At 33.6% G+C, this 27,634-nt stretch overlaps 2 pseudogenes; one reads left to right on the top strand and one right to left on the bottom strand.

The window, feature by feature from the left end:
• Positions 1-4,339: 4,339 nt before the first annotated feature.
• On the bottom strand, positions 4,340-7,187 carry LOC120118843 (annotated as a pseudogene).
• Positions 7,188-9,272: 2,085 nt separating this feature from the next.
• LOC120118842 lies at positions 9,273-26,843 on the top strand (annotated as a pseudogene).
• The last annotated feature ends 791 nt before the right edge of the window (positions 26,844-27,634 follow it).

Here is a 27,634-nt window from a genome sequence, read left to right as displayed (position 1 = left end):
TTAAAGTTGCATTTTTATAATATTTGCTTTTTTAACTTAATACAAAATAATTTACATTATATATTTAAAAAAAATTATTAACGCTACAAATATTATTATTTTAAGTATATGATTATTAGAAATTTGATTATGTATCATATGTCACATTTATAGAATTTTAATTTTTTTTCGTCAAATGGATAGCCAAAGAGTGGACAAACGTCCGATTATCACTGCAGTGATTATTCTAAACGATCAGTCAAAGGATTTTAAGGGATTTTCAAGAATTTGAATATTTGAGATTTTAGGAATCAAAGTTTAAGAGTTTAAGAAATTCAGACTACAACTGCTCTCTGGGTTAGAAACGATGGTTGGGATAATTATTCATCGATGATGGATCGAGAGAATAATGACAATGGCGGTATCGATGGTGATAATGATAATGTCAACGACGACTGATATTTGAGGTTTAAAATTAAGATTTTTAATGTTTTTGCATTCTTTTAAATTCAAGAAAAAATTATATTTTTTGAAAAAAATATAATTTTAATTTTTTTTATTTTAAATACAAATTTAAAATTGGGTAAATTATAGAAATGATCACTGCATTTGAGTTTTATAATTTTTTCTCACTTAATTAAAAAAACATAATATTTTGTCACTTTTGTTTCGTTTTAATTTAGATATAGTCACTGAAAGTTAATTGTCATTAAACCTTTAACGGTTTGCTAATGTGACACGATAAATATATAAAATTAAAATTACATCATTTCTACGTAAATAATATGTAGATTAAGTTGCGGTCACCATACTTTCATATTTGTACACGTTTGTCTACTTGCGTTATCGTTTTATTAAGTTTTGGTCACTTACGTTATTATTTTATTAAGTTTTAGTCACTAGGGAATTGAATGTCGTTAGTTTGATAACGTGACTCATTAGTAAAATAGTTTACTTTCAATTTTAACCCCTACAGTTTTGACAAAATACTGACTATGAGTCTTTTTTGTAAATTCAAATTAGTTTAGGGAAAACATTTCAATTTATTTATTTTTAGTAGTCTTTCTTCCCAACCACATTATTATTCATCTTCTCTTTTTTTCTTCTTCAAACATCTCTGTTTCATTGCTCTATTTGTCTTCTTTTCAATGACGCATGCTACATTTTAATAATAATGAAATATTTCTAACTTCCAATAACAAATAATAACACCGCAATTTCAGAGAAAAATGAGATGGTAGGTGTAACACCCATTTCTCGTATATATTTTTGTATACAAGTTACAAATGTCGCCTAACTTTTAAAACATTCCGCTTTTGAAAACCAGTAAATTTTTGTATCTATTCATAAAACATTTTAATTTAATAATAATAAAACGTTCGTTAACTTTTAGTATGTAAACAAATCTTAAATTTCGAACATATTAAATTTTACATCATCATAAGTCAAATACTTTTCAGAGCATTATCATAAGTCTATTAAACGCCAACTAATGACATCAAAAGTAGACATAGTTTTCGTACAATTACTGATGAGGCGACCCCTGATTGGCGATATCTGAAGTACTCCCTACTCCGCTTGTACTAATACCTACGCGTGAAATCAACACACGCTAAGTAATCACTTAGTGATGCATAATAATAATGAAGTGCATTTTAAAACATAAGTATATCATAACTATCAAAATACGAATTGAATATTACAACTCATTATAAATTTTGTGATTATGCACACATAGTGTTGATACGGTAATTCACAAACTCATTATGAATTATTTAGGTTGCACACATAGTGCCAATACGGTAATTCACAAACTCATTATGAATTACTTAGGTTGCACACATAGTGCCGATACGGTAGTTCACAAACTCATTATGAATTACTTAGGTTGCATACATAGTGTCGATACGGTAATTCACAAACTCATTATGAATTACGTAGGTTGGACACATAGTGCCAATACGGTAATTCACAAACTCATTATGAATTACTTAGGTTGCACACATAGTACCAATACAGTAATTGCAAAATATACATTAAACAAAATGCATCTATGATTATCATAACATGTAAGTACATAATAAATGCATTCACCTAGTTTGCCTCACTATTATGCCCAAAGTGTAGTCCGACTATTCGACGACTTTATCATTGCTTTTCTATTTGCTTAACTCAGGAGGTTGATTACGATCTTAGCTATGGAGGGTACGGGATGACGGGAATAAGAAGAAGAATAGAGAACTATTTCCCAAACTTACTCTTTTTCCCTTCTTTAACCCTTAATAAAAAAAATATTAAATTCATTTCTTTCTAAAAGATTATATTAACCCTCCATTTATTTCATTCTTACTAATAGGTCTTAAACACAAATTTTTAAATAAATCATTGTACTTTTCAATTTATTCAAATTAACCCACCAAATTTTAAATCCTTTCATTATGGTCACCGACATGATATTTGGGGTAGTACAGTAGGCATCTAGAGATAAAATGAAGCTGAGTAATCTCAGTTATACAAATTAAAATTCAATTTACAAATATTGAGATTACATAATGCTAAATCAAACAAGGAGAAAAAACATATTGATGGATCCAAATAACCCAATAACCGAATATCACTCTTCGTGGTGATTTTCCTTGAGAAAACGCCTATGATCAAAATAACTCGATAATTGGATTTGTGAATTCATCCACTGAATTTAATCCAAAATCCATAATCTTCAATGTCGAATCTTTTTTTGGGTTCAAGAACAAGCAATTTTCCGATTCTAGATCCCTATGAATCACCGTTAACCTTTGCGGCTTGCACGATCTATCGCACCACCACCATCACGCCGGCCTCCGAGTACCTCGTTTTCAAGTGGCCAAAACTTAATACAACAATAAAGTAAATGAAAAAAACTTAATAAAACGATAACATAAGTGAGCAATAGTGCACAAATATAAAAGGAAAGCAAAACTTAATCCATTTATTATCTACGTGAAAATAATATAATTTTAATTTTATATATTTGTCATGCCACGTTAGCAAACCGTGAAAGGTTTAGCGGTTGCTAACATTCAGTGACCACATCTTAAATAAAACAAAACGAAAATTATCAAATTTATTTTATAAAACTCAAATGAAATGACCATATGTAGTATACCCTTTAAAATTTTGTAAACACAAGTGTCAAAATATTTTTTTTACAACCATTATGAACCACACTTAAAATTATAACACATTAGACACCTATATACAGAAGAACAATTTTAGACACCTAAATAAGAGAAAGTGTATAATTTGAACACTTTTTTATATTAAACCTTGTTTTATTTAATTTAGAAATAGACTTAATACATATATTAGTCCCTAAACAATACAATTTGTTCTAATTTGGTCCTTTCAGATTTTTTGCCTAGATCAGGACCCAACATTATTGTTTTTTTTTCTATATTGGTCATATTGGTCATAATCTTAATAATTTTATTAAGAAATTTGAAACAAGATATTTCCAATCAATTGGATCACGATACGTGAGATATTTCCATCCCACACTCCCCATTGGAATCAAATGGGGTGAACACCGACTCCAACATTATCCATCAATAGTGCTCTTTTAATTTTTATTAAATATAATGTCAACAATGTTCTCTTGATTTTGTTAAACAATGTGCGAATGTAGTTGGTGATTGAGTTGCAAACCATATTCTCGCAGTTTTCTGGTATCATCTCCAACAATATAAAAATGAAATACAGAGTTTACCTTTCTCTCTTTTTGATGTAATAAAGACCTAAATTATTACATTAAGAGGAGTTTATACCAGTAAGAAGATGAAGCTTTGACAAAAGAATCAAAATGCTTCATTAGTTTCTCATCAGGTAAGTGATGATCATCAACACGTCATCTTGAAACGACGCCTTCTCAAATCCACGAGCCCATGCAAGTTTCAACTCTTCAAAAATGCCCCAATGTTTGGCTTAAAGAACTGAAGAAAACCCAAGTTTCTTACTGTAACCAATGTGAAATATAGAGAATCAAATAAAAATAACAAAAGAATTACTATTTTATTGAAAACAATAATAATATCTGCAATTGACTTGCATAGCTTTAATTTAATTAGCCGATAAAATACTATTGCAAGTGCAACAGGATTTAAATATACTGAAAAGCAATTGTCTTCAATTTAGAACTTAAAAGGTAATTTATAACAAAACAAAATAATATTTTATCCCGACATCACAAGGAAAAAAAGGTTAGGTCATCTTCCAAAAGCTAGATCTTTCCATACGTTTTATGAGTTCCCAGAGCTAGCAGCACTCTAGGGTAAAACTGCTAAGCAAACAACAATATTGAGAATGATATTTTCAAATAATCTTGTTAAACAATATTGAGAATGATATTTTCAAAATAATCCTGTTTCCTACGCATCTCTTCCTCTAAGTTAATATCCTGTAGAGTTGTTTCCTCACACTCGTCCAGCTCCATATCAGTCAGCTGGACTGAAGTCCTTGGAGGTAGCACGGCCTCTAGTGCCTTGCACTGGTCAGGGGACAAGGAGTCGGGAAATTCGACAGTGAAGTGAATGTATAGTTTACCCCTCACGAATGGTCTTTGATAAACGGGCATTCCTTCATCGTTTATCAACTTGAATTGATCTTTGTATCGCAAAGCGAAAGTACAGATCAGAAACAATATCACATAATGATACCAGTTGTAAAGATCAACATCAAAGCTAACAGATGAGGGGTCATTAAACAAACACCAACTAAAAGGGTCGATACCCACTAAAACATAAAGAGGCTTTTAAAAAAACGACAATATTCAACAACCACCGATACTACCCAAAAGATGACAGATGCACAGATATTATCATTAGAAAAAGAATGCTGCAATTTATGCAAGTCGGCAGAAATTTGACACTTACCAGGCTTAATCACTTCACCAGGTTGGGTCTTAATGAGGAGTTGCCTGCCATCTAGGTGGGTCAATATAAACTGGAAGCCACAGAGTGCCTCGGTAAGTGTCAATGTATGTTCTATAATTAAGTCATCACTCTTTCTTTTAAACTTTGAATGATCTTTCTGTTGGAGGACAAAGACGTCCCCAGTGGCTGTGTCAGGCTGCAAATGAGAGATTGTCAATAGACAACAAAAGTACTGACAGCAAGAAAATTGTATTCGACAATACAAAGCAAAATGCAAATCTGTTAACAATGACAGAAAGAAAAGCAAGAGCCAATTTATTGGCCTTACAGCTTCATCAGCTTCACCGGGGAAAGTAATCCTCTGTCCATTCTGCATACCCTTTTCAACAATAACCTCCAAGACTTTCTTCTCTTGGACAACCTTATCGCCTTTGCACTGTGGGCAGCGGTCCTTGTCATTGATGATTTCACCGGTACCCTTACACTCATTTCACCGGTGCTGCATCTGTTGGATCATGGAAGGACCAAGGTGCCTGATGGAAACTTTCATTCCTGAACCTTGACAGCCAGAACATTTCATTGATGCACCTGACTTGGACCCTTTACTGCAAGATTTTCAAAAAAAACATTATCTGTTAAAATAGAACAAATAAAAGGCAGCCACAAACATTACTCAATTCAAAATCTTACCCCTTGCATTTGGAGCAAATTACATTGCGTGAAAGAGAAAGCTTTTTGGAAGTTCCATTATAGAGATCTTCCAAAGAAACCTTGAGGGGATGGATTACATCCTCTCCCCTTCTTTGTCTTCGACCTCGGCTGCTACCACCACCTGAACAGGCAACCAAGATTTAAGCTCGGAATGATGAAAAAATTATAATATTCAAACCACTGAAACAGAAAGAGAAAGAATTAATCCAAAATCCCACCACCAAAAGGACTGCCACCAAAGAAGGATTGGAAGATATCAAATGGATCATGGGCATCACCACCTCCACCCATTCCTTCTTTAAGAGCATCCTCGCCATACTGATCATATATCTCACGCTTCTCCAGGTCACTCAGCAACTCATAAGCTTGAGCCAGCTCTTTAAACTGAACTCGAAACACAATCCACAATCAAACAAGCTACTTTCTGGAAAAGTTAAACAACCAGCATACACCAAAAATTCAAAACATTTCCAAATGAAAACCTGACAAACAAGACTTCATAGTAATCCTGACAATACTGTACACAGATGGCATGCATGACACAAAATAATAATCAGAACACACACAAAAATGGAAATAAGACAAACATTAAACGTACAGGAATGTTGTACAAATTTCATATAAATACCTTAAACACGATTATGAATGACACACAGACATAGCATACATACAGGAATTGCCATGTCTACTTTACAAACATAGTAAAAAACCTAACATATTCTAAACCCAAATTTTTAACCATGTGCAAAACACTACCATAATTAATCAAGCTACTCTCTAGACAAGTCAAAAACCAACATACTCAAAATCCCATGTTACTCTCCAAGTCTACATTGTGCTAACCAGTACGTGGCATCATCATTAGAAATGTATTCAGACAATAATGTAGATACATAGCACTACAAAGGCCCTCCAACTACATGAAAAAAAGTCTTCAAAGATAAAATTGACCGTACTCGACATTTACACAAGTCACAGTCAAAGTAGCATAGCTCAAAACCCAAAATTTTAACCATTTCCAAAGCACAAGCATAATCAAACAAGCTACTTTCTAGTCAAGTCAACAACAAGATGGTTTAAGCAGAACCATCCTGAATTCCACGAGACTTCAAATCTATCAACCTTTCAACCCAAACGATGACCAGTTACTAAAAACGAATCATGGAATTCAAAAAGAACTAGATCAAAGCATATGATAATAGATTAGTTCATAGTCCGCTCCGATCAACAAATAGAATCGACGAAACAAACAAACCCGAGGTTATTAAAAACACAAAATCAGTCCAAAAAAACCAGAAAATTAAAATACAAAATCAAACTTTTCAGGATCGCCACCCTTATCAGGATGATTCTTAATCGCAGCTTTTCTATAAGCCTTCTTCAAATCATCTTGGGAAGCGTTTTTGGGTACTCCCAGTATCTCATAGTATTTAGTATTGTCGCTTTTCTTTGGCGCTCTCCCAAACATATTTTTTTTATCAGATCAGATCCTAAAATCAAACAAAAATATCAAGAAATACTCACAAAAAGCGGACTATAAAAAGATATAGGATTTACAAGAGAGAGAACTAACTGATCTCGAATAGATATGGGAGGGTTGCAGAGAGCCACAAGATCGGAAGAGAGACGTCGAGGCAGAGAGAGAAAGAGGGAAGGGTTGAAGGGAGGTATATTTGTGGTTAGAGATGAGCTACAGTGGGGGAAATGTACGGTCGGAATCTAGGGTTGAAAAACTTTTGAGAGGTGGATGTTTGTTTACACTCGTTTTGGAATTTGGTGCATAGAAGGATCTAGAACTCTATATCCAACGCTTCTAATTAAAATTTCTTTTTATCAGAAATTCTAATTGCAATTTCCACTAAGATGTACATTTCATCTCGATTAGACGCATTTCCACCTGACTCGTATTAGTTTATTTGAATTTTTATTTTGAAATTTATGTTTAAACATTAAATTTTGGATAAACTACATAATTAGCATTTAAACTATCAATTTTGATATGTTTTAATACTTAAACTTTTAATTTTTTTTAAAATCATATCTACATATAGTTTTTATTTCATTTTAGTATCAATTCAGTTTTAATTTTTTTGAATAGTTTAGGTTAAACATATTAAAATCGATAATTTAGGTACTAAGTGTGTTAGGTTTTTAAGGACAGATACTAAAATAAAACAAAAACTAAATGTTAGATGTGATTTTTTTTAAAAAAAAGTTTAAGTACGAAAACAAATAAAAAATAATAGTTTAGATATTAAACACATAATTTATCCCAGATGTTTTGACCTATGAGATCACATTGGGTCGTATTTAAAGTTGGAATTAAAAAGTTTGATTCAATATGATATTATATTTATCACTTATATATTAAGGGATAATTGTAACATTACTTTTTTTTTATTTTTTTTAAATTAGCTCCTTTTTTATCTAAAAAAATAATTATATATATTAGGTCAAGTGTAGGTTTTGACTTAAAAATAGGATCGGGTAATTTTTTTAAAATTTTGAATTGGGTTAAATGCAAGTAGAAGACTTCAGTTTTTAGATCGAATGAGATTCTTCTAAACTTAGATTGAATCGAATGCCTATAATGGGTTTTAATTTTTCAAGTCGAATGCCTATAATATGATTCAATTTTTAAATTTGAATTTGGATGGACTAAAAATCCCATTCATCGTGTTGTCATCCCTAATCGTGAATCTGCTAGTAAATGGCTATCCCTTTTTCCCATATATATTGGGTAAGGGGAGGTAAGATAGTAGTAGGCTACCCCCAACACCAGGTTGAGAACAGCTTCCGTAAGAGACCTCCGAATTATGAAATGCCCTCTGTGGGACTCGATCCCACGACCTCAAGATTAAGAACCTTGTGCTCTACCAACTGAGCTGGATGGTCATTTCCGTGAATCTACTAGTAATATACTGAAATTCTTTAAATTTAAAAAATAATTGCTTCACACATTCATAAATTATGATCATCATCTTAAATTGATCATAAACTTTTAAAATGTCTCAGTTTTATTCCTAAGCTACAATTATCATTTTAAATTAGTCTTTAAACTTTTGAATATTTTAGTTTTATCCCCAAATTATAACATTTATTTTAAATTAGTCCCTAAACTTTTTGAATATTTTAATTTCATTCCAAATTATATGTATATATTAATCACATCTATTGCTAATAAAATCGTTAAGCCAAGTTATATTATTTAGTTTAAAAATTAGTTTAAACTATGATTGTAACTAATTACATATTTGGATGAATTTGGTTTAGGTTTAGAGATAGAAAAAGAGAGGAGCAAGAAGAAAGAAGAAAAAATGAGGGGAAATGGGAAAAGAATAAGTTTTAATCGAGAACCAAAACAATGTCGGTTTGAACTAAATTTAGCTTTATGCAGGGATTAAAAACGATGCCATTTTGGTACAGGTTGCCATGTCATTAGTTAAAGGTAGAGTGACTAAAATAGAAACAATTCAAAAGTTTAATAGTTAAAAATGAAAGTTTTGAAATTTTAATGACTACAATATTAACGATAATATATGGAGTGATGAATAGTATAATTTACCAAAATAATTTTAAGAAACAATCACGAACGAAAAGTTTTTCGCAATTACAAAGAAAGTCCAAACGCAGGCAACCATATAAACAAGAATACGATGAGCACACAGCGCACCCGATTCCCAAACTTATAAATCTTTCCTTAATAATCCAAACGATGTTTTCTTTCCATCTATAGAAATGTTCATCCGCCCAATACCCTTTTCCACAGTCCCTTACAATGCCGTCATTCTCTCGCCTTCTTCGTATTTTCGGCGACACCCGAAGCATTTCTCAAGGCAAACCACTCCACGCCAAGATCATCATATCCGGGGTTCCCCGATATATTTACACCAACAATCATTTGCTGGTGATGTGCGTGAAACTCGACCGTATTTCGTATGCACGTAAAGTGTTCGATGAAATGCATGATAGAAACGTTATTTCCTGGACGGCTTTGATTTCAGGATATTCTCAAGTTGGTATGGCGGGAAAGGACCTGGAATGCTTCAGTTTGATGGTTAATGAATGGTATGGTGCCAAACTATTATACCTTTGTTAGTGCTGTTTCGGCTTGTGCTACCATAGGTGATGGTAGAGCTGGGAGGTAAGTTCATGGGAAGATTTATAGGAGTGGGCTGGATTTTAGTACGCTTGTTAGTAAGAGTTTGATTAATATGTATGGGAAATGTGGGTTGTTGAAGTTAGCTCATTTGGTATTTGATAGTATGTTGGAGCCGAATTTGATTTCTTGGACTTCACTTCTTTCTTGTTACAGTCGATGGGGAGAAAACTTGAAGAATTCGAAGATTTTCGCCCGGTCGAGAAGGGTGGGCATGAGAGCTAATGAGTTTGCTTGTGCAAGTGTTTTGAGTGCATGTGCCGGATTGGAAGACTTGAAGTTTGGAATGCAAATACATTGCTTGGTGGTTAAATGTGAACTTGAGTTCGACAAATTTGTCGAGACGGGGTTGATTAGTGTTTATGCAAAGTGTAGAGACCTGAGTTCGGCTTGTCAGGTGATTTTGGAGGTAAACCAATCAAACTTGGCGGCTTGGAATTCGTTAATTGGAGTACGTTCAACAAGGCAAGAGAAGAGAAGCCATTGATATTTTTCTTAAGATGCACTCTTCAGGAATCAAGCCTAGTGAAAGAATATTCTCTTCGATACTCGGAGCCAGTGCTGATGCTGAAAATATTGAAGTTGGGAATCAGTTTCATACTTTGATCATTAAAATGGGTATATTTCATTTTTAATTGTCAGAAATGCTTTTCTGGATTTTTACTCAAAATGTGGGCTTCTTCAGGAATCATTGAGAACTTTTGAAGATATGGACTAGCACGATATAGTCTCTTGGAATTCGCTGATCTATGGGTATGTTGGGTCAGGTCAATTTGAGGATGCCATCAATCTCCTGAAAGATATGTTATTTCATTAAACCTGCATTTGATTCCAATGTCGTTGTTGGAAGTGCCCTCGTAAACATGTATGCAAAGTGTGGGGTGCTGAATGCTGCTCGAAAAGTTTTTGATTCTTAACTTCTAAAAATTTGGTTTCTTGGAATACTATACTTACAGGGTATGCTCAATGTCGTAATCAGTTTTCGTCCAGGTACGAAATTTTTCTTGGCGGGAAAAATAATGTGGATAAAAAATGATTTTGATTTTTTTAAAAAAAATATTTTGAGAGTCGCCATCGACCTTTTTGGATTAAGTAGGTCGAATACTTAAAAATTATCTTTTAAAAGAGTTTTTAAGAAAACAACAGTTAAAAGATAAATTGGTCTGCTCTTACCCAAAAATTCAGGGATTCGTGGTCGGTTACGTTTGGGGAAGGATTAGCACCCACAACGCCCAAAATTAGTACTTGTTAATTATAAATTATCTCTAATAATAGAATTTAAGAATTCAAATATGAATTTAATTTATAATCGTATTATTTCAAATTTAATCTGTTATTTTTAAGGAAAAAATATTAAATATATATATATATATAGGGTTTTGTAAATAGAACATTTATTTAAAAATATCAGAAAAAGACATCTAGTTGCTTTAAGACTGTCATTTCTTTAATATTAATAATTAAATAAATATTAATAAGAATATAATAATAAAAATTAAGTAAATATATATACATTTATAAGCAGGATATTTATTTATTTTTAAAATATCAAAATACGACATCTAGTTGTTTTAAGACTATCTTTTCTTAATATTTGAAAAATAAATAAATATTAAAAATAATAATTTTCCTAAGAAAATAATTTAAATAAAACAATATGTATTTTCTGGTTTTTCTAAGTATGATATTTATTTATTTTTAAAATATCAGAATATGACATCTAGTTGCTTTAAGACTGCCCTTTTCTTTGATATTAAAAATAATTAATTATCTAAACATATATATATATATATATATGACTAATATAATAATAATAAAATAATAATGAAAGTAATAATTTTAACATATGATAATAATAGCCATTAAAATGTAAATAAACAGTGACTAAAATAAATGAAATTTAAAAAGACAGAATTGAAATTAAAAAATAACAAAACTTATTGTAAAATGAGAGTTATTAAAATAACATATTAAAATTAAAGGCTCTAATTCTGAATATTATAAAAACTAAGTATTAGCACTGTGATTTATCCTATATTAATTATTTGGGATTAAATAAAATTTATTAAAATTAATAGGGGCTAAATAGGTTATTTATCCTAAATATGTAAATATAATGTAAGGACTAAAATATAAATTAATTAAAATTTGAAGACCAAATTAAAATAATTAGAAATTGCTTTCAGTGACTAAAATAGAAATTTACAAAACACAGAGGGACTGCGTGTGTGGTTTGACCATATGGGAATTTACACAAATACCCCCCAAAATGACGCCATTCGGGGAGGGTATTTAAACGCTACAGCCGGCCCAAAAGGGCCAAAAGTTTTATTTGTCTGGTTTGCTTCTCTCTTTCTAGAGAGAGAAGCTTTGTCCTCTCTCTAAATTCCTCCAACCGGAGGAAATCTGACCGTCTTATTCCGGCGATGATCGCTGCCGCTGGCCACCACCGTCGGTGGTCGAATTTACAAAAATACCTCCAAAATGAAGCCCATTTTACCCTTAAGCCAAATCTAGGGTTATTTTAGCCTAAAAACTCCCAAATCAGCCTAGATCTAAACTAGTTACCTTCGGTTTTTCGGTTTTGTTCGGCTGGTGGAAGGTAAGTTTTCTCGATCTCTTCTCTTCTTTTTGTTTGTTGCGTTGTTGATAAATGTTGGTGTGTGTTTTTACTCTCAATGGTTGCTGTGGGTATCTCAGTTTTCTATTTTCTTTCCTTCCTTGTTGTCTCCTTTCTTTTTTGAAGGTGTGATGGCTTTATAGCCATCCCGGTTGCTTGCTCGGACCGGTACCATGGGTAAAGTTTGGTGAGTCACCATAGCTATGGTGGTGACTCACCATAGAGTTCAACGTGGGTGGCTTCGTGGCATTCTGGAGACTTCGACGGCGAGGTGGTGTGGCACTGTAGTGTCAGCAGCGGCTGGACGAGACACCTGGCAAAGGAAACGTCGGCAGCGGCGGCTGGAAGCTGAGGCGGCGTCGCATGGTCTTCTGGAAGCAGCAACTGAAAGCATCAGGAAACCCTAATCTAGTTTTAGGGTTTAGGCTTCTGGTTGGGCTTGAACTGGGCTCCAGGATCTTGTAAATGGGTCGTATGGATTGGGCCTTGTAATATTTATTTTTTATTTAATAATAATAATAATATGTAAACTGAAAAATTATTGTCTACAGCTGCCCCTATTTGCTCATTCTTGTGTTAACAAGAATAGAGCAAAGACGAAAAAGACAATAATTTTTCATTTGGTTTCTTTAGAGTATGATGAAAATGTTGAAAACATTCTGTCCAGAGGTCTTATAAATGACCCAAAGGTTTTTTTTGAAAACATCATGCACTGAAGGGCTTACAGATGACCCGAAGGTTTTGAAAACATCATGCACCGAAGGGCTTACAGATGACCCGAAGGTTTTGAAAACATCATGTACTGAAAGGCTTACAGATGACCCGAAGATTTTGAAAACATCATGCATTGAAGGGCTTACAGATGACTCGAAGGTTTTGAAAATATCATGCACTGAAGGGCTTACAGATGACCCGAAGGTTTTGAAAACATCATGCACTGAAGGGCTTACAGATGACCCGAAGGTTTTGAAAACATCATGCACTGAAGGGCTTACAGATGACCTGAAGGTTTTGAAAACATCATGCACTGAAGGGCTTACAGATGACCCGAAGGTTTTAAATATCAAAAAGCTCCCGAAGGTTTTTTTGAAAACATCATGCACTGTAGGGCTTATGGATGACCCGAAGGTTTTGAAAACATCATGCACTGAAGGGCTTACAGATGTGGGAAATAGTTTACTAAGTAAGAAATTATGGAAATCGTTTTCTTACTATTCAACAATTTCATTTTTAGAAAAGATTAAATGAGAAACTTTGGAAATCGTTTTCTCATTATTTTTCAAAATAACATGTTGATTGGGTAACATTCCTCAATCTCAAAATAATGTTTCTTTTATAGATTGCGACCATCTATTCTTCAGATGTTTGTGTGATTCTTGCATTCGAGGTTTTGAACTCTACCTTCTTCTTGTAAGGTATTTTCATTATGAATTTTCTTTTTCATACGAAGATCTGTAAAACTTCATGTTTGGATGCAATCAAATGTATCGATGTAATGAATTGTCTATTGTGCAAATGATGTTCTTATGAATGCATGAATGTTGATGCAATCTTCATTTGACTTTAAAGTGGTGAACTTGGTCTTCCTTCATTTGATCATTTATTTCCAAGGTTACCTTTAGAGTGTAGCAACTTATGATATATTTCTGAAGAACCATCTGATCAACTTGTATCTTTGTGTCTTCTTTGTTTCATGAAAATCTCAGAAGAAATGTTTCATTTATGGAACTCTTGCCGTAGTCAGAACTTTAATCAGGATGCCCCATTTTGTCTTTGATAACACCGACTTTCTTTGTCTGGACTTGTGTAGAAATCCAATAAAGCTTTCATCTTTGAAAAGAGAATCTATCATCTTCGAAGAGTGAATTTATCATCTTTGAAGAGTGTAGATATGATATGCTAAACTCAGCAGAAATTAATTTATGAGATCAACGTCTATTCTAATTTGACTCTTGAAACACATCATAAGGAGGATTTATCCTAATTCCTTTCATGACTCCACATCTAATTGGATATCGAACAAGGTAACTTGGACCAAATCATGTCGAGATGCTTAACAACAACCTATCATTCAACCTTATTTGGCTCCACTAGTTTCTTGTTGTTAAAATTTTCAGCTTTCCTTCTGTGGAAAGAAGTCTTCATCATATCTCACTTATAACCTTGGGGTTAAAGAAGTCAGACTTTATCTTGCATCAATAAATGGAAACCATATGATCACAACATTGGTTCAGCACCATAATCATTGGTTCAAACACATTCATCCAGTTGTGACTTCTGTATAGATGTTTTGTAAAACATTTGACAAACATTCATCATTTCCTGTGTTTTCTGCATAATTTTCTGGTCAATGAAGCTTTTTGCACAGTGTTCAAAGCTTTTGTATGATTTCACAAGACCACTTAGAACAAAACTCAGTGGGAATACAAGTGAGATGTTGGCATGTTTCATGACCAAAAAGTTGGTCAAATTCACAAAATATGCTAGTGTTGAATTGAATAAGAGATACCAACTGATCTTGATATAATCTCGGGCAAGGGCAAGTGTGATACTGATCACGTTTTCTTCCGTAATGAGCATTGTAGGAAGTAGAAACACATCAGCTATAGGATCCATGTACAGAAAGAGGTTCATGGAATTCTTACTGTTGTAGATGAAATGCACATGATAAAACCCAATAGATGAAAACTCAGTTCACTATGGCTGGTAATGATAACCCCAGTAATAAGGGGAATAAGGGTAATATAATCAAGATAAGTCTATTTCTTCAATTTCATCAAGTAAGCAAAAATTGTTGTGAAAAAACAGCTTCGTAATCCAACAGTATGGTTGAAACTAACTGCAATGAATCTTAAAGAAATATTTCCAATCATCACCGATACACATAATACAAAATTCAAAGCCAATATTTTGATGAACTGAACCCTGGATCGAATAATCTGTCTGGGGACCATCTTTATCCATGCAACCGTGATGTAGCTTAACAAAGAATACACTGTCATGTGCCACATGGTTAAGAAGATTGGGTATTTGAAACCATACTTGCTGAGTAGATATTTGTTCAACAACAGGACCCTAATACAACTGCTTGATAAATGAAGCAATTATGTATAGTCAGCTCGACTGTCATTGCTTCACCATTTTCATTCTTCATACATTTATGTCTTATTGGAAATATTTGCTCAAGTCAATGATCTTTTTGCATAAGATGATATGGGTCTTCAACATGCCCTAACATTTGCTGATACAAGCATTCAAAATGCGTCAACATTCTTGATTCTTATTGAAAGGGGCTTTCAGCATGCTCCAGCATTAGCTAATACAAACGTTCAAAATATGTCAATATTCCTGATTATGATTGAAATGGGCTTTCAGCATGCTCCATCATTTGCTTCTTTTTAATCAGAACCTTCAAAATACCCCACATGGATCTATCTAAAGTAACCTTTAAAATGCCCCAACATTTACTGATACAGATGTTAAAAGTGTGCTCAACATTACTTCTTGCTGAGATGAGCTGCCAAGAATGCCCAACTATTCATTACTATGAGCCTTCAAAATGCCCCACCATTCTATTTATGGTTGAAATAGTCTTTCAAGATGTCCCGCATGGAACTGTCTGACTTAGGCCTTCAAAATGCCCCCAATCTTCTAAACTGTAAGGCTTACTTTCAATGTTTTTTTGATTTCAATATCATGATCCCCACAAGGTCCAATTTTGACAATGTACCGTTGTGGGTACTTGCGGCTTTATCCATGCCTCAAATTTACTTATCTTGAATACTCTCATTCTGATATCACTAAACAGCAGTTGTTAATTAACTTGAGGAATTCTCTTTATGTTGTCACCAACTTAAGAAGTAATCAATAATTTTGACAGAAACTTCTGAGATATGTGCCTCTTTAGAATGAGGTGCCTATTTTCTGGATCTGGAGGGCTCTAGTCGGACAAAGTGGTATAAATCGCTTGGTAATTCATTCTAGGGCGACACAGTGAACCTTGTTTTCAGTTAAGGCTATTTTTGGAATATATTTTTCCATGCAACATGTTGATTTTGATAACTATTCATCTTATTATGAAGCAATCTTTCATGATGATTTTACATATATTGATAGTTCTTCTGATATCGAGGAAATCCTGAATTCTGATTCCGATGAGGAGAATAAACTGTTATACTTGACGAAAATGGGGTACTCGGAGGCTGAGGCTTCAATAGCCATGGGGAGATGTGGTCCAGATTCATCAATTGCAGAGTTCACAGATTTTATATGTGCTGCTCAAATGGCTAAGGCCGCTGACGCACTTCTTCCGGTAGAAAATAGGAAGCCATTATGCAATGATTACAAGAAAAGGCGAAACCCGGGCTATGATTTTTGGAAAAGGAAGAAGTAGAGGAAGCTTGAAAAGAAGCTTCTTAATGAAGACGATCATGCAGTTCATCTTATAAATCCAATGATTGGTCTTGGGGTTCTTATCGAACCAGATCAGATAACTCAAAGAACACTTCCAGAATATGCTGTTGGGCCTCCTTATTTCTACTACGAGAAGGTGGCACTTGCTCCAGTTGGTGTTTGGACCGAAATGTCACGATACTTATACGATGTAGAGCCAAAATTTATAGATTCGAAGTATTTTTTGTGTTGTTGTAAGGAAAATGGGCTATATTCATAATCTGCCAATTAAGAACAAATTTTCTCTTATTCCGCTTCCTCCACGTACCATACATGATGCTTTTCCTTTGACAAAGAAATAGTGGCCTTCCTAGGATCCAATAACAAAGTTGAAATGTTTACAAACATGTACAATAAGTGCCAAATTGATAGAAATGATCCGTAAGGCTCTTGAAGCTTATGACGATGAGCCACCTTCGAGTGTCCAGAAGTATGTTCTTGATGAATGCCGAAAATAGAATCTGGTATGGGTTGAAAGGATTAAAGTTGTTCCACTTGAACCTGATGAGGTGGAAATGCTTATAGGTTTCCCCAAAAACCATATATGAGGAGGAGAATCTGTTAGAGATATGTTCCCCGATGGTATCAATGTCCTGTCTCTTTTCTTTGGGATCAGTGATACAGAGGTTGCCTTCTACTGTCTTGGCATACCTTTGAAAACATATGCGCAAGAACTGAATGGTAATTGGTTGGAGCAATTAATGAGTAGATTTGGTGGATTCAGCCTTGTTGTCGCATCCCATGTAACAACCTTACTGGAAGAAATAAACATCACCAGGATGAACTAGAAGATTTTTGTTGGTGTATTTTCTTGCAATGACTGCTACAACAACTTTCTTTTCTGTAACACCAAGATACGCACTGCCATATCTCACTCTTCCCAAACCATATAAAGGTTTAGTTTATAGTAAAACTGGTTATCTTTACTTTTGGAATCATGTAACCAATGTTACCAAATATGAAAGGCATACAAGTGTAGAATCTGTTCCAATATCTTATTATGTGCCATAAGTTCTCAAATTCAAGTTCAACAATCTTCTGAAGTACATAATGGATATAATCCTGACAAGGAAAATGATCGACATGGAGGAAGCAAAAATGATGTATCAAGACTTGAGTCAGCATCACGGTATAACCAGACTGCAAGTAGTAGACTTGTTCATTCCTATAATACTCCTTAATGGGACTTATATCTCTATGATGTAATCTTCTAGAGAACATGGATTAGTGGATGGGGAAAATAATTTGTCTGGATGTTTATCGCCTTCAGCATGAGATAAGTGATAATCTTTCTTGATGAATTGCTAATAATGTCATAAGATAGCGTCACAAGTTCAATTCTCTAGACTTTATGGTTTCTTGGACCAGTTGCTTTCAAGAGAGTGAAATGATTCATCATTTTGGTCTTGCTTATTCTTTTTCTACAATAGTGGTAGAATAAACAACTTGTTTCGAGAACCTTCCTCATTTGAGACTGTCCTGTTTGAAAATGTTTTTCCTCATTTCTTGATCGAAGAATGAAAGAATTTTGTAAAATGTTGCTTATCACAGGTTCACAATAAAATCAAATTATAAGCATGAATTCAAAGAATATCAAAAGAATCAACAACTCTGAAATGTTTGAGAATTATAGCTCTTTGACAAGTATCAAAATTTTTGGGTTAGTTTCAGGATGGTTTTCCTATTTTCTATGGTTACATCTATTTAAGATGTCACTCCTCTCTCGCTCTTTGTGAACTTGGTCACATACTTCACTTTAAGGATTTGATATTTTAACCGGATGCGTACAAAATGACACAATCTAGCATAACAGTTACTAGACTTTCTAGAATACTTCCATTTCAATTCTCTGAAATCCTTGATAAAGTAATGTGAAAACATCGATCTAATAACCAGATTTCTGTGTGTACGGGTGTGAAATAAACTATAACAGGTCTTCTTTTGACACTTTGACTAGCTGAATTCAGCTTTATTGACATTGGCCTTTATTGGACTAATTAAACGGTTCAAGTCATCACAATGTCTTCGACTTGACAATCACAGTGGAATAAACACCGAACTGCCAAATACCAGATCAAGGTCATGCTTTGAATATATGACTCTTTTTTTCATCGGACTAACTAAAGGGTTCAACTCATAACAATTTCTTTGACTTGAAAATCACAGTGGAGCAAACACTGAACTGCCAAATATCCGATCAAGGTCATGCTTTGAATATATGACTCTTTTTTTGACATTTTTTAGAAGATCATTTTATAGCCTAAGTGTCCGGTGGAATTCATAAAATCTCATTACCAAATGACTTTAGAATAGATTTGTCAAAGTTTCATCGTCGAACTTCATTAATAGAAAAGCAATCTAGTTAGTTTTGCAATGTTACACAAGATGCCCCATATTGTACACCTTTATATGTAAATACCAAGCCTTTTTGTAATTCCTTTCAATAAGAGAAGGCTATCTCATATTTGTGGAAAGGGTAGTGTTTGGGTATATTTCTTCTGAGGTAAGGTCAAGGGTTTTTGTTTTTCTGGTTTTCAATCCTGATATTTTGTCAAAGATTATAACTCTAATCATGAAGAGCTTTTTAATCCAGTTGATATTCAAAGAATTGCATTGACTCAATACTCATAACCTTAAAAGCAACACAAATTTATTTATTGCACAAAAAGATAAGAAATGAACAAAAAACAAGTTCAAACAGGATGCTAAAAATAGAAAAGTATTACATTGGTAGATAACAACTTCCACTTGTTTATTTTATCTTGCTCTATCATTCCTCGAATGTTGGGTGTGTAATTGGCCCATAATTTTCTTTTGTCCTTATTTACCCCCCATTTCTTGATCATCTTTTGTGTCAACTTCTTTGGGTAAGCCTTCAGATACACAACTTTTTGCTTCATTCTAAGCAGTTTCTTGATAAAATCCCATCATCATCTTTTTCTTCTCTGGCTGGAAATTGAGCTCATTTTTAGACTCTGAACATATATTGCGGCTGTAATTGGAGTAGTATTCACCAGACTCTTTGTATTGGCCACTGCCTCACTTGTCCTCAGAAAATCTGATATAGGTGTTTGAGGTTTCTTCAGAGTTACATTTGCCCCATTCCTTTTTAAACATATGAGTCAATCTCGAATTACCTTTCCTTTTTCTTCTTTATCATTTATAATCAGAGAAGTAGTAAGAGTTGAATGCTTTATCTTTGGCTCAACTACTTTGTTTTCTTCTTCCTCAGCAGCACGTATTTCACTTGTTTTGATACTATCAACTCTATTTTGGGGTTTAATTCCCGATTGTTTGACAAAAACAGATTGACTAACATCAACTTCTGTGATTCCATGAACCATATGGTCTTTAACCTTTCGTTTGAAGTTACCATAATTCTCGATGGAGTGCCCTCGTGCTTCATCATGATAGTCACAAAAGACTTTCTCATTATACCATCTCGGGTAAGGAGGCAATAAAGGATTAGCCTGGCATGGGGCAATAAGTTGGGCTTTGAGTAAATCAGGATATAACTTGTTGTACGAAATTGAAGGAAACTTGGGTAGAATTTCCCTCGACATCATTGTCTTCTTACGATTGTTTACTTTGCTCTCTTGAAGACCTTGTGACTGATGACCGAAATTTTTGCTTTGAATGTTTGATTCTTGACCCACATCATGAGACAGACAATAATTCGAACATTTCTCTTTTTTGACCAGTTCTGAGTTTTTTAGGAGCTTAGGTTTCCCATCTTCAAAACATAGCAATCCTTCTGTTATAAGATCTTGGACCTTTAATTTCAGAGTTATACAGTTTTCTGCAGAGTGACTAAAATCTCCAGAATCGTAATTGCATAACCAACTTGGATGCCAAGAATAAGCTCTAGGAGGAATGAGTGTTATAAGATCATTTTCAAAGAGATAAGGTACCAAGTCTGAATATGAGATTGGAATTGGAATGAGAGGTATCACTTTATTTTTGCCTTTCTTAGCTTTCTTCAATGGCTTTTGAACCTCTTCTATACTTCGCTTCAGCTTGATCTCTGTCGCATTTTTTGGGAGCTTTATTGGATTTCCACATCTCTTGACAAGTTCTTGGTCATTTGTTTCTATTGCATAAGCTACATCATTCATAATCCCATTTAAATCTTTCACAACAGGATCCTCTAAGAGTTTCTTTCCATGGATCACACTATTCACCATATCCATTAATTTTGTCATTTGCTCTTTTGAATCATCTTGGAATTTTTTTGTTTGATCCATTTTCTCATTTGAATCATCTTGGAATTTTTTTACTTGATCAATCATCTCTTGTTGAGTCTTGATAAGTTGCTCTTGCAGTTTCTCGACTCTACCAACCCGTGATAAAATCTAATTCATGACTATTATCCTTCTTTAGGAAGACCAAGTTAGCTCCACTTTGATTTCAAAAATTCTGTCATGGAATTCTCCATGAATTATTCCACGTTGTGATGATTAAATGCATGTAAAATAGTTTGGAATAAAATGTAATTATGCAAATATGCAAATGTAAAAATGAAAATGTAAATACAACGTAAAAATGCAAAAATGCAAAATGCAAATGTAAATATGTGAATGTAACAATAAGAATGCAAATTATGCAATACAAAAGCAAACATAAAAGTATAAATGAAAATGAAAAGATGCAAAATGCAAATGTAAATATGTGAATGTAACAAGAAGAATGCAAATTGTGCAATACAAAAGCAAACATAAAAGTAGAAATGAAAATGCAAAGATACAAAATGAAAATGTATGTATGAAAAGGTGTTACTCAAGAGTGATCATCTTAGAACAGATTTCATTGAACACAAAAGTTTCCATGCATCAAATAAAACTTTACATATAGGGGACAACTTTCAGTCCTAACTTCAAAAAAACTTTACATATAGGGGATAACTTTCCCTCCTAACTTCTCTAAAGCCAAATTAGTCTATCAGCTTATGGGTCATATTGCTTGTCTGGACTATAACTTCTTCCATGACATTCTCTTTTTCCTTCATCTCATGTGTCAATTCTCGGAGTTGCCCATTTTCTCTTGTAAGAGAACCTTTGTGTTCAAAAAGTTCTTGGAAAAGATCTTCATATATGTTGCAGATCTTTTTCAGTTTGGCGACCCCTGTTATCCACTCTTCTGGGGTGTTTCCTATGCCAGCATTTTGAAAGGCTTGACCGACCTTCTGGAAATCTTCATGTATGGTTTCCATTTTGATGCTCAATTTATCATTTTCGATCTTTAAATGACGTATTTGAGCCTCAGACCTCAGCAAATATTCTTCTTCCTGGGCGCCCCTACTGATATTCTTACATTTGAAGACTTTTGGTATTAATCTAGCAGGACCTTTGGTTACCAAGCTAGGTTGATCATTTATAACAAAATGTAAGGTTCCATGATCCAAAAGACATTGGACTTGATGTTTGAAGGCAAGGCAATTCTCAATGGTATCTCATTGAACTCCGGCATGATATTCACAATAAACGTTGATGTCATACCAATTCGGATACGGAGGTTGGAACAATTTTATGTAGTATGGAGCCACTTCTCGTGCTTCAAGTAGCTTTTCATATAAATCTTTATATGATATAGGGATAACATCAAAATGAAAACCGCCTTTTGTCTTGGATTGAACCTGAGTTTTCGACATCGGGATCAGACTAAACTTTGACGATTTCAGATTACATGATTTCTTCTCATCTCTGGGAGCTTTTACAGCTGTCACCATTTCTTTGGTATTTCCAGACAAATTGTGAATACAAATGATGATTGTCTGTAATTTTTCAAATTGGGTAAGATCCAAAGTTCCTTGCATATCTGAAATTGCAGGATTATCTTCATTGAACTCTCTCTCATTTTGTGCAGGAATCTCTTTTCCTTTGGCCAAAACAGATATTCTACCCATCATCTTGGACATTTGCTCTCTTATTTCTCGTATCTCCTTTTGCTCTTCAATGGGCATACGATCTTTGGGTGCATAGCTCTCTTGTATCTTCGGAGTTCCCTCAGGATGCCATTCCATGGTTGCGTCATATTTTGTTTGATCATAAAACTTTTTGTCCATTTATGAATTCTTTCCAATTTGATAAACAGTCTTTCAAGTCAACACCTTTTGGTTATTCCATGATCATGCAATGCAAGCACAAGAAATCAAAAAAAAGTTAGAGCAAAACAAAATGTATGAACAATAAAAATGGGAAAAAAAAAATTAGTTAGTACCAATTAATGGAAAGAAAATATCCTATTTATCAAGGTATAAATCCTAACCTCTTGCTTTCTAGTTCCATGCTTTGTTTGGAAAAATTAACCTAACTGCATGATTTCTAGTTCACATGCATTTATTTAGGAAAAAATGAAATAAATTAAAAGCTAGAGCTCAGTTCTCCTTTGTGTACACCTATGGACAGAGGTTCAATAATGTCTTAGATTGGGAGAATTTCTAGGGTTTATTATATGCAGGGTTTCAGTTTTAAGAGTAAAGGTACTCTAACTGTCCTTGTTAGTGCCCCCTTAGGCTGCCAAACCCTCAATCCTAGTCCATCACAGACTTAAGCGAATTAAGTTCAATTCGAGGGGACACATTTTTCTATGCCTGACACGGAGAATAAATTCTCACGAAGACATAGAGCATATGAATCCCGAAAGTTACTTGCTAGGTCTGACACGGAGAATAAATTCTCACGAAGACGTCGCTTTCACTCCCACTTAAAAGAGACAAACTTGATTATAAAGCTTATGTTATGCAATGCATGTGTTGTGTGTGAGGAGAAATTTTCACACAAAAATTAGCATCTAAGAAGTAATTAAATACAAACATAAATATACAAGAGTATAAAATAAATTGAAAGAAATAAAAAGAATCATAAATTAAATAAAATTGGATGTTCAATTTCTAATTATAGAGACAATATATAATTGAATTAGGTTTGACCATATCCCCAGTGGAGTCGCCAAGCCGTCATAACCGGTTTTCGCCCGGGCACGAAATTTTTCTTGGCAGGAAAAATAATGTGGATAAAAAATGATTTTGATTTTTTTTAAAAATGTTTTGGGGGTCGCCATCGACCTTTTTGGGCTAGGTAGGTCTAATACCTAAAAATTATATTTTAAAAGTGTTTTTAAGAAAACATTAGTTAAAAGATAAATTGGTCTACGTTTAACCAAAAATTCATTCTTTTTAGAAATAAAAAGGGATTTGTGGTCGGTTACGTTTGGGGAAGGATTAGCACCCCCACAACGCCCAAAATTGGTACCTGTTAATTATAAATTGTCTCTAATAATATAATTTAAGAATTCAAATATGAATTTAATTTATAATCATGATATTTCAAATTTAATCTGATATTTTTAAGAAAAAAATATTATATATATATATAGGGTTTTGTAAATAGGACATTTATTTAAAAATATCAAAAAATGCATATAGTTGTTTTAAGACTGTCTTTTCTTTAATATTAATAAATAAATAAATAATAATAAGAATATAATAATAAAAATTAAGTAAATATATATACATTTATAAGCAAGATATTTATTTATTTTTAAAATATCAGAATAAGACATCTAGTTGCTTTAAGACTGTCTTTTCTTAATATTTGAAAAGTAAATAAATATTAAAAATAATAATTTTCCTAAGAAAATAATTTAAATAAAACAATATGTATTTTCTGGTTTTTATAAGTAGGATATTTATTTATTTTTAAAATATCAAAATAGGACATCTAGTTGCTTTAAGACTGCAATTTTCTTTGATATTAAAAATAAATAATTATTATTATTTAAACAAATACATATATTTATATGACTAATAAAATAATAATGAAAGTAATAATTTTAAACATATGATAATAATAGCCATTAAAATGTAAATAAACAATGACTAAAATAAATGAAATTTAAAACGCCAGAATTGAAATTAAAAAATAACAAAACTTATTGTAAAATGAAAGTTATTAAAATAACATATTAAAATTAAAGGCTCTAATTCTGAATATTATAAAAACTAAGTATTAGATGTGTGATTTATCCTATATTAATTATTTGGGATTAAATAAAATTTATTAAAATTAATAGGGGCTAAATAGGTTATTTATCCTAAATATGTAAATATATTTCAAGGACTAAAATATAAATTAATTAAAATTTGAAGACTAAATTAAAATAATTAGAAATTGCTTTCAGTGACTAAAATAGAAATTTACAAAACACAGAGGGACTGCGCGTGTGGTTTGACCATGTGGAAATTTACACAAATACCCCCCAAAACGACGTCGTTCGGGGAGGGTATTTAAATCCTACAGCCGGCCCAAAAGGGCCAAAAGTTTCATTTGCCTAGTTTGCTTCTCTCTTTCTAGAGAGAGAAGCTCTGTCCTCTCTCTAAATTACCGGATGAAATCCGGCCGCCTTATTCCGGCGATGATCGCTGCCGCCGGAATGAAGCCCCTTTTACCCTTAAGCTAAATCTAGGGTTATTTTAGCCTAAAAACTCCCAAATCGGCCTAGATCTAAACTCGTTACCTTCGGTTTTACGGTTTTGTTCGGTTGGTGGAAGGTAAGTTTTCTCGATCTCTTCTCTTCTTTTTGTTTGCTGCGTTGTTGATGACTGTTGGTGTGTGTTTTTGCTCTCAATGGTTGTTGTGGGTATCTCGGTTTTCTACTTTCTTTCCTTCCTTGCTGTCTCCTTTCTTTTTTGTAGGTGTGATGGCTTTATAGCCATCTCGGTTGCTTGCTCGGACCGGTCCCATGGGTAAAGTTCGGTGAGTCACCATAGCTATGGTGGTGACTCACCATAGAGCTCAACGTGGGTGGCTTCGTGGCATTCTGGAGACTTTGACGGCGAGGTGGCGTGGCACTGTAGTGTCGGCAGTGGCTGGACGAGACACCTGGCAAAGGAAACGTCGGCAGCGGCGGCTGGAAGCTGAGGCGGCGTCGCATGGTCTTCTGGAAGCATCAGCTGGAAGCATCAGGAAACCCTAATCTAGTTTTAGGGTTTAGGCTTCTGGTTGGGCTTGAACTGGGCTCCGGGATCTTGTAAATGGGTCGTATGGATTGGGCCTTGTAATATTTATTTTTTATTTAATAATAATAATAATATGTAAACTGAAAAATTATTGTCTACGCTCATCATGGATTTGCGAGAGATGCACTAGATATCTATAGTATGATGCAGAGAGGTAACGTCAAACCTAACGACGTTACATTCATTGGGTTATTGTCGGCTTGTGCACATTCTGGTCTTTTAAAAGAAGGTTTGTACTACTATGATTCCATGATCAGGGACCATGGTATTGTTCCAAGGCTTGAGCATTTAGCTTCAATTGTCAATCTTCTTGCTCGTAAAGGAGAAACTAGAAGAGCTTATGAGTTCATAAGGAGTTTCCCTATGGAGCCAAGCAAGGTGGTTTGGAGATGTCTTTTATCGGGCTGCAAAATTCACAAGGACCTAGTCTTAGGAAGACTTGCTGCCGAGAAAATTTTGAGTATTGATCCAGAAGATACTTCAGCTCATATTATGCTATCGAATATTTATGCAGAGGCCAAAATGTGGGATAAAATAGCACAATTGAGAAAAATCATGAAGGAGAAGGCAATGAAGAAAGATACAGGATGTAGCTGGACAGAATCGAAGAACAAGATGTATTCTTTTTCTGCAAGTCATTCTACACAATTTGACGGGTTCGACCTACCCGAAGTTTTGAACCAGTTGACAGTCCATTTGTTCCATGCAGAATATCTTCCTGATACCTCTTTCAATTTTCATAGTGAGAAAGAGCTGAGTCTGTCAAATGGAGAAAAGCTTACTGATATTGCTTTTCATTCTATCAGACGTATCTTATTCATGGTATACACTGATCTGGAAAGACTTACACCAGGAGAAAGCTGGCTAAAACACCTGAAAGCTGAGATCTTTCATCAATTATGGCTTCAAACAGCATACAAGTATTCTTGTGCATATAACGTCAGAAATCAAAATGTTCCGAATCAGATGCAGTCATTACTTGCAGAATGCTGTAAATGAAGCAACGTAAAAGAGTCGGTAAATTTGTCAGAATAAGCCGCACACAATTGATGAACTGATACTGGTCGAGGCTTCTGGCAGCAGCATAGCTGGTTGTGAGTTTGATTGATGTACTCTGGAGCTTGTACTCTTTAGTTTCATGGGGTAGGCTGAAAGTGCTCTATTTCTAAGTCCTATGCTTGTTCTTTTAATTTTGAAGGTCACTAGTGGCCAAATTGGTATGAAGTTGCTTCCTTTTTTTTTTTGATTTGATCAATTATTAAATAATTATCATAAAGTTGTCAAAAAAGGAAATCAAAGGTGTTAAATCGAAAGTAATAATCTATACCAAAAAAAAAAGTTGTCATATCGTTTCTGTTATTTTTGGAAGGGTAATTTGAAGCACTATTTTAATCGTTTCTGGTGGATTCTTATTCGGACCTTGACCAAGTGTATAAACTTTTACACATTTAATTTTATTTTGATTAATCTGTAAGTAGAAAGTAGTACATGTCTAAAGATAAATCTTGACCATTTAATATTGAAGACATTTATGGTACTCAAATGTTAAACTTCAAGAAATAATAATAATTCTTTTACCATCAAGATGATTTGGGTCATGCATATATTTTAATTTATGCAATTATGCATACATTTATCATGCCTATAACACAAACATACAAATTAGTGTTAGAAATAAAATATTCATATTAAACTTAAAATTAATATGTGCTCCCTCCCTACTCCCCGGCAAAAAGAAGCAAAATCTTAAATATTATAAGTATGATTGCTCAGATAATCGAGACGATAAG

This window comes from Hibiscus syriacus, unplaced genomic scaffold, assembly GCF_006381635.1.
Source record: "Hibiscus syriacus cultivar Baekdansim isolate YM2019G1 unplaced genomic scaffold, ASM638163v2 tig00110328_pilon, whole genome shotgun sequence".
NCBI lineage: Eukaryota > Viridiplantae > Streptophyta > Magnoliopsida > Malvales > Malvaceae > Hibiscus > Hibiscus syriacus.
Note: the sequence above shows the minus strand (reverse complement) of the source record. Positions and strands in the feature narration are given on the sequence as shown.